The sequence below is a fragment of the Bison bison genome, unplaced genomic scaffold (genome assembly GCF_000754665.1).
Source record: "Bison bison bison isolate TAMUID 2011002044 unplaced genomic scaffold, Bison_UMD1.0 scf7180017858770, whole genome shotgun sequence".
Taxonomy (NCBI): domain Eukaryota; kingdom Metazoa; phylum Chordata; class Mammalia; order Artiodactyla; family Bovidae; genus Bison; species Bison bison.
This window is the reverse complement of record NW_011489342.1, coordinates 1,674,197-1,683,188: the sequence shown is the minus strand read 5'-3', so window position 1 is coordinate 1,683,188 and position 8,992 is coordinate 1,674,197.

Here is an 8,992-nt window from a genome sequence, read left to right as displayed (position 1 = left end):
ATCAGCTGCAGCATGCTTGCAGTAAGCCCTGGATGCCGTCAGAGGCACATGGTGACAGCCACCCCCACAGTGACACACAGAGAGGGAGTGACACACCGCTGGGGTGGCATCAAGACTTCCTGTGGCACCTGCCAGAAAGCCCGGGCAAACATACAACAGCAGAGAGCAACATACGTAGGGACATGGGGACACGCACATGGACATGGAGACACACCCTGTCACACAAATCTGGACATGCCTGGGGACTGAGGTGTCTGCTCCATGAAGACCACAAAGTCTGCCTTAGACACTAACGAGTGTCCATGTGCACGACGTTGACACTGAATGGAGAAAGTGTGTGTGTGTTGCGTGAGGCTGGAACGAGGGTTGGCAGGCTTTTTCTGCAAAGGGCCAGATAGTAAATTATTTTAGGCTTTTGCTGGCTGTGCACTCCGTTGCAACTGCTTCATTCTGCTGTCATAACGTAAAAGCAGCCATAGATGCTACTTATGCAAATGAGCAGAGCTGTGTTCTGATGAGCTTTATTTATGGCCACAAATTTGATTTTCACACAGTTTTCCTGTGTCATGAAATATGAGCCTTTTGATTTTTTTCCTGACCATTTGAAAATGTAAAAACCATTTTTGGCTCCCTGACTGTATAAAAATAGGTGACAGGCTGGATCCAATCTGCTAGAAGGGTTTGTGATCTTCTGGGCTATAGGTTAGCAAAGAGAAGTGGTTTAAGAGGTGGAAGAAGGGAGGAGCTTTAGTCCTGGGAGCCCACATTGCTCCAGGGTCCCCTGGATGCCTGTCTTCACCCTGCCTGGAGCTCAGGGTACCTGTCTATTTAATGCCTGACCTCAGCATCCTAGACAAGCTTCTGCTGGGTTCATGTTATACATCTCCCATGCTAAGGACACCTGGAGATGGTGTTCATGCCTGAAAATGAAAGGATATCATGTCACTGAACTCACCAAACAGGTCCTGAGCCCCTCTCCTATTCACCCTGTTGGCCAAGGACATGCCCATCTCCACCAGGAGGAAAACCCGCAGGGAAACCAGGACATGCCCCTTGTTTTCAGACAAGACTTCAAACTTGTAAAGACAAGGATGAGACCTGAAACAGCCCCGGCAGGGGTGAGGGGTTTCCTCATCTAGGTCTGGTGGTTGTCAGAGGAGGGTGAGGCCAGTGGAGGTGGGTGCAGCCAGGCTGGGCTTCCTGGAAGTGGTGATAGGAGGTTGTATTGTCCTTGTGGAATACCTGCACTCTCTTATCCCAGCTCCATGCATTGCCTTAGTGCTCACCTTTCTCCCATGACAAATGGGCACCACTGAGGGGTGGCTGGGGAATAAAACATAGAGTCCCTTTGTGGGTACCCCTGAATGTTCCAGCTTCTGATTTAAGGCTGTATGGTGGACCGGGTCCCGCTCAGTTTCTCCTATCCCTCCTGTCCCCTTCTGACATTTCTTTCCTGCCGTTTCCCCAGAGGAGAGGCATGGGAGATCTTTCTCCACTTTCTCAAGTCTCTGGATTCTGTCCTCCACTTCCCATTCCAGCTGCCCTTCCCTGCCCAGACCACCATCTCCCCTACCTGGATCCCAGGTTTTTTGCTTGTGTTTTCTCCTTCCACTGAGCTCACCAGCCTTCTGAGAAATATTCCCTAAATGAGAAGCCTAGCACTTCAGTCCCCTGCCTGAAACTCTTCAGTGCCCCAGCCCTCTCTCCTGTAACTAGGCTGCTGCGTCCCTGGCATTCCAGACTGGCACCAACCTTCCACCATCTCACCACCCCTCACCTTGCTGGGTCCCTCAACACTCTTCAGTCACCTTTCTAAGCTCATCACCAGGCAGCCCTCGAGTTTTAGGGTCCCCACCGAGTGCCCTACTTGTTCCAGGTGCCAGTCAGAGCTGGCCATCCCTTCCAGGGGTCAGCATCCCCTCCAGAGGGACGGTTGGTTAGCAAGAGGCTCAGTGCAGATGGCCACGCTCTCCATCCCACCGGCCTCGAGCCTCAGGCCCGGCCTGGGAGGGGCACAGTCACCCATCCGCACACCAGTGCCTGCTTCCTGTTTCCCCTCCCGCACTATGCCCTCTCCTCCCACCCCTGCCTCCCACTGCCTTCCATCACCTCCCGCCCCTCCTCATGCTCTCCCCTTTCTTTTATCTTCTCTTTCCTGATTTCCATTCTTCTCCCTTCTTCCTCTTCCAGGCCCTTGGGGGGCTGTCCCTGACAGAGGATTCCTAGGACCCTTCAGGGATAGGAGATGCGCCTGGACTAGCTAGTGTGGAAAGGTTTGGCAGCGTGACCTTGAGAAAGACTCTGGGTCACTTTGGGCCTCTAACCCTCACTTATGAAATGAGACATTATTAACAGTGGGTGGGCTTCCCTGGTGGCTCAGATGGTAAAGAATCCGCCTGCAATGCAGGAAACCCAGGTTCAATCCCTGAGTTGGGAAGATCCCTTGGAGAAGAAGAGAGAAGTCGCTCAGTCATGTCTGACTCTTTGCGACCCCATGGACTGTAGCCCACCAGGCTCCTCAGTCCATGGGATTTTCCAGGCATGAATACTGGAGTGGGTTGCCGTTTCCTTCTCCAGGGGATCTTCCCGACCCAGGGATAGAACCCAGGTCTCCCGCATTGTAGGCAGACGCTTCAGGCATTCTCTTCTACCCTGGAGAAGGGAATGGCAACCCACTCCAGTATTCTTGCCTATGGACAGAAGAGCCTGGCAGGCTACAGTCCACGGGGTTGCAAAGAGTTAGATACGACTGAGTGACGAACACACACACACACACACACACACACATGCCACCAGTGCCCGTGTATGCCCAACCTTTCCTGAGCCTGGGTTCCCTATGTGTAAGAATAGTAGGAGACCCTTTCAGGGATATGACTTCTGTCTTCTGCTGTGCATAGGCCTCTGGGAACTAGACTTTGAAAGGGGAACATTTGAACATCAAAGAAGAACATTCGCATTAATGATTAATCTGTCCATTGCCAGAACTCCCCTCACTGCAGCGTTGGGCACTGACCTTTATCAGCTCTGACCTTATTGGTGAGAAAAGAGGTTCTTCTTTCCCAGAAACAAGTTAAGTTCCCTCCATTTGAGGGGTGAGTTGGAGGGGCAGTGTTTCATTTTTCAGCCTTCCCTCTCTGGTCCCCTGTACTAGGAGGGAGGGAGGAAGTCAGGGGTGGGTGCTGCTCAGGTTTCATAAGTAAAGGGGGCATGTGTAGAGTAAGGGAGGTGAATGGTCCACTTTCTCTGGGTCGTCTTCGATCTGGTGTCCAGGCTTGGCACTGCTCCATGATGGGGACGGATGCTGAACGGCCAGAGGAGGTGCCAATAGCAGATGCCCCAACCCCGTGAGGACAGAGGAGGGACCCAGGGCTATGCGGCTCCACGGAGAAGAAGAGTGAGATGCTGCTCTCCTCCAGTGGGCACTCCCAGGAGACAGAGGAACCTGTGCTGCTCAGGGCTGGCCTGGAAGGATGTGGTGGAAAGACATCAAAGCTTCCCCTGGGGGCCCTAGAGAGGGCTGAGCTCCCAAGCCTAGAAACTGGACCATCTCAGCAGGGAGGGCTACAGAGAGGGTCCTTCAGGGTGTGGGGCAGCGTGGGAGATGCTGCAGGGTCTCCAAGTCCCCTCCCACTCCATGCAGAGCCCAGTGAGTCACTGCTGGCTCCGGTGTGCTGACTGATGATGCCGTCTTCCTGTGTGCCTGGCGCAGTGGCTCGCTGCAGGACACGGCTGCTCTTGCTGTTCCTGCTCCAGGCCAGTCACTGGGCTTGTAGGTCCTGAGGAGGGCAGGCCCTCCCAAGTCTGGAGGGGGGAGCTGACTCCCCTGTAGTCTGCATATTTGTCACACATCCATTCCTGCCAGGCAAGGCTCCAGAACTCTCTTTTGGGTGACCTTGGGAAGTGTCTCCCCAACTCTGGACTCAGTTTCCCCACAGGAAGCTCAGTACCATGGGGAGGTGGCCTTCAAAGTCCATTTCAGGTCTGAAATGCTATGTCTGTCATGAACTCTTCCATGTAGGGAGCTTCAGACATAGAAATGTGGGTAGAGGGGTAGCAGACGGCCTCACTAGTCCAGGGGATGTGAGAGGGATTGCTATTAGGATACCAGTGGATTCTGAGCTGGTCTTCCTTTTAGCAATAACAGAGAGTGGTGGGAGCATAGGGATGGAGTGCACAAGCTTTGAAGCCAGGCTCTTTCGGTTCACTCCCCAGCTCTACCACATGCTTGCTGTGTGACCTTGGGGAAGTTGCCTACCCTCTCTGTGCCTCAGTCTTCTCAGCTGTAGAGTGAGGATAATGCTAGTAAAGACGGCATAGGTTTGGGGCAGGTGAAATGAGATAATGTATATTTATTGTTTGGAAGAGTGCCTGGCACGTACTGACTGTTTAATAAATGTTAGCCATTAGTGAATAAAAGTGCAGACCTGATGTTCCCATTTTGAATGTGACAGAGGGCTTCCCTGGTGGCTCAGATGCTAAAGAATCTGTCTGCAATGCAGGAGACCCAGGTTCAATCCCTGGGTCGGGAAGATCCCCTGGAGAAGGGAATGGCAACCCACTCTAGTATTCTTGACTGGAGGATTCCATGGACAGAGGAGCCTGGTGGGCTACAGTCCATGGGGTCACAAAGAGTCAGACATGACTGAGGGACTAACACTTATGGGGTAAAGATGACAGTAAAAAGAGATGATTAAAAAAAAAAGGCCTGAACACAAGGTGGTAAGATAATAATAGTTAGCATATGGCTAGTCCTTATTGGGAGCCAGGATGTACTCTACTGTCTATGGCTTATTGTTGTTTGGTTTGGTTTGTATTTTTTTTAAATTGTTTGTTTGTTTGTATTTTTGTATGCTTTATTAATCGCTAAGTCGTGTTCAACTCTTTCGGGACCCCAAGGACTATAGCCCACCAGACTTCTCTGTCCATGGAATTTCCCAGGCAAGAATACTGGAGTGGGTTGCTGTTTCCTTCTCCAGGGCATCTTCCCGATCCAGAGATTGAACGCGGGTCCCCCGTGCAGGTGGATACTTTTTCACTGAGCCACCAGGGAAGCCCTGTCTATAGTTAACTTACATGAACTGGTTGATGCCTCTTAGTAACATCTATGAAGTAGGTATTATTATTCTCATTTCACATATAATTGAATCAAGGCACAGAAAAGTTAAGTGGCTTGCCTGAGGTCTTTAGGCTTAAAACTAGCAAAATGGTTCTCAAGTCCACCATACTAAATGCCAGTATATAGTTTAATTGCCTTCAGATCAGTTGCAAAAGCTGTTTTATCTCAGCAGAGCCTGGACCCAAGAGACAGAGCCTGGGAATATCGGTGAGCTGGTCATCCTGAGCCACATGTGTGGTGGGGCTGAAAGAGCCCAGCATCCATCCTGAGGGAGGGGAGAGTCCAACCCCGGGCTGTAGTGGCCAGGCTTGACCGTGGCCCTTATGAGGGTCATTGACAGCTTGGGGGAGTCCAGAAAAGGGAGGCAGGCTTGACAGGAAGCAGGGGACAGGGCTGGCAGTGGCAGACCCAGGGGTTACATTTGGAAGGGCTTTCCTGGGACAGAGGACCCCCCCCGCCCCATGTGGTCCAGATGTATATGAGGTTTGGGGCAGGTGGCCTCAGATTGTAAGCTCTAAGGGTTGTACAGTGGTCTTGGGGTGGGGGTCTGGGAAAAGAGGTGGGCCTGGGATCATATCCTGAGACCAGGTTCCCAGCTGAGGTTGGGGAGAGGGATGATCAAGGCCTGGGAGCCTGCAAGTTCCCTCTCTCCATGCCTTGGTGAGAGATGTCTGTGTCCTGTTGGGCACAGGGTAGACTGTAGTTGGGGAAGGTAAACTAGAGAGAGCAAAAGTGGGAATCAGGAACCCAGCTCTAGTTCCAGAGGAGGCCCTGTATTGAGAGTATCCCCTCTACCATGCGGCACAGGGTGGGGGTGGGGTGGGGGCTTACACTGCTGTCTTGGTTCTCATCATTGTCTGAGCAGCCTGGTGACAAAGCAGAGAGCTGGGGGATGGTTAGGCAGTTAGGCTGGGGCCTCTGCTCCAGCTTGTTTTTAATTCACTGCAGGGATAAGCATCCTGCAAGTCAGGGCATGGTGTGTGTGTGTGCGTGTGCGTGTGTCTGTGTATGGTTGTGTTTGTCTATGTGTCTGTGTGTGCATGCTCATATGCTCATATGCGTGTGTACCTACAGTCCCATCTGAATCCGGATAAATCTGCTGCCTCTAAATATCTGAATGCTTTTGCAGAATGAGTGCGTGTATGGTTACATGCGTTAATAATCCGATAAATGTACCTGAAGATGTAAATCTCTGGGTGATGCATCTGCACATACCTTTGTTCTGTGCTCTGTGAGGGTGCCTTGGCATTTATGTGAACATGTGTGGAGTTGTCTGTTGATCCCCCAAGGAGTTTCCACCTTCATTATTCCACACTTGGGTGTTTGTATTGATGCCTTCAGGTGGGTGCCCTGGGGGTAAAGTCTCTCTCTGTGGAATTGATGTGTTGTCATGCTCTCTCTGTAGACCTGTTTCTGTGTGTGTGTGTGTGTGTGTGTGAGAGAGAGAGAGAGAGAGAGAGAGAGAGAGAGAGAGAGAGAAAGAGAGAGAGAGCACCAGTCCTCAAAAACAAACTCCTGCTTGCCTGCTGCCACCCACTTGCCCCCTAGAACAACCGCAACAGGGCCAGCCACTTGCTCTTCCAGGCTAATGCTCTTGGTTCTGTTAAGTTAAAGTTAAAGCAAAGGCTTAAAGCAAAGGCTTTATAATCCTGTCTCTACATGAGAATCTCCTGTAGAATTTAAACAACACTGGTACCTGGGCCCAGCCTGAGGGATTCTGACTCAATTGGGTGGGGGTATTTTTAAATGCTCCTCAGCAATTCTGCTGGACAGCCCAAGTTGAGGACTGCCAGGGTGGTCGACAGAGGTATGGGGGGCACCAGCCTTGTCCTGGGTGGAAGCTTCTCTGACCCCAGGCCCCATCAGCCTTTGCTCCTCATTGTAGCACGTGCGGGAGAATTAGCCCAGATATCGGAGGCTTCCTGCCTTAGGAGCTTTTCTGAGCCCTTAGTCTCCAGCGTCTGCTGAGGCACTGTGGGCCCAGCATTCCTCTCTTCCAGCCAGGTGTGTAGGGAGCTCCAGTTCTCTGAAGACAGGGCCTTGGGCCTCCCTAGGGTTAGTGGAGATGACAGATTCCCCTGGGGACCACCAGTGCCAAGTTGTGCCAGAGGTAGTGTGGCGCCAGGTGTTTGGAGGATTCTGGGAGGGGATACAGAGGCTGAAGCCTGTGCCTGGGATGCCCAGGAGTACTGGGGCCAGTGTTCCCCCAGCCTGCCCAGTCCTTCTTGACCTGCAGGGGAGAGACTGGGCCAGCATCCCTAAGGCACCCCTGGCCTCAGAGCATCTCTTGGGGATACCCAGGCCCTCCTCAGTATTTCCAAGTGATCCCCAAAAGGCAGAACAGCAGGTAGGTAGAGAAGGTCCCCCTTTCCTTGAACCTTCCTAAAATTGGTTTTCTTTCTTCTCTTTGGGTGCTTATTTGTCACCAGATTGAGCTTGAAGAGGTGAGGAGAGGAGGGAGGTATGAGGAGGCAGAAATTCTGGGAGCACAGAGGGCCCTGGAGTGATGGCTGCTCTGCCCATTGATGGGGGTGTGCAAGGACTCATGGCTGGGATACAGCCCCTTGGGTCTCCCCATGGATGCAACCCCGGCACCTATGGGTTAGTGGTGGCCCTGATATAGGCCTAGTCAATATTTTTAGTAATAATTTAATAGTAATAATAACTTTTAATTACTGTTTAGTACTTCATTGTATGGCTATGCAGGGGTCTATAAACAGTGCCTGTCTGATGGATGGTTGGCTACCCCATTTTTTTTTTGCTGTTGATGCTATTTTAAATGATGCTGCAGTGAACATTCTTGCATATGCTTCTTTCTGTACAAGTGCAGATATCTCCCTAGGATAGATACCCAGATGCCAAATTGCTGGCATGTGAGGCATATCAATTACTGATTGATTTTAGAAGCAGACTAAACTCTTCCTCTGGGCAGGTTCTGGGGCTCCCTCAACCTCCTCACTCGACTCCCTTTGCCCTGTCTGGTCCCTGGGAGCTCTGAGGGGGAGATCCTCGAGGTCTGAGCACATCCTCCGTAGCATCACGTTTTGTCTGTTGCATTGGTGATGGTTTTATCCTGGAGGCCGAGTGGGCTGAGGCAGGGTGAAAGGATGCTATGTTTGTTGGGGACCAGGCTCGGCTGCTGGAACAAAGCGGCCCTGTATGAGCTAGTGAGTTGGAGAGAAGAGCAGCTCCTTGTCACCTAGTAGCCGGCAGCTAGGTGGTCCTTCAGGCTGGCAGGGAGGCTCAGCGCCCTGGGGCCCACTCTGTCATCCTGGCTGCCCCTGGCGAGTTGTTCCCCATCACTCAGGTGTTATCCTGACTGCTCCATCCAGACTGGGTCTGGGGAGGGGAAAGAGCAGCAGGGGCAAGCATGTGCTGCCTTAGGGATAGGTGGTATTGGGGTGGCACGTGTCATGTCACCCACATTCCACAGGTAGGAAATTCATCACATGCCTGCACCCGAGAGCAGGAGGGACCTGGAAATGTCCTCTCCGGGTGGGCATGTATGTGCCAGCTAAAACTTTGCCACTGTGGAGAGAGATCCAGGGACACAGTCATCTGCTGCGGAGGACAAAGCCATCCAGACCATTCTCATAGTCCGATGGGCACCCGGGCCAGCGGGTTCCCTGCTGTGGCCTCAGCGCCTGGTACTGAGCAGGTGCTTGGCAGATGCTTGTGTGTTAGAAGAATAAAGAACTGCACATAAAAAGGCATGGACGGGGGTGCCCTTGGAGGCTTTGCTGTGCGTAGGGGAGAGGGAGTGTCCCTGCCCCTCCTGTGCCACCGAACCTGCGGGAGACATGCTTTTCCTTTCTTTCTAGCCTGTAGACACCTGGGGTTGAGCAGTGGCGGCTGTGGGTGGGAGGGGGGGGGGCG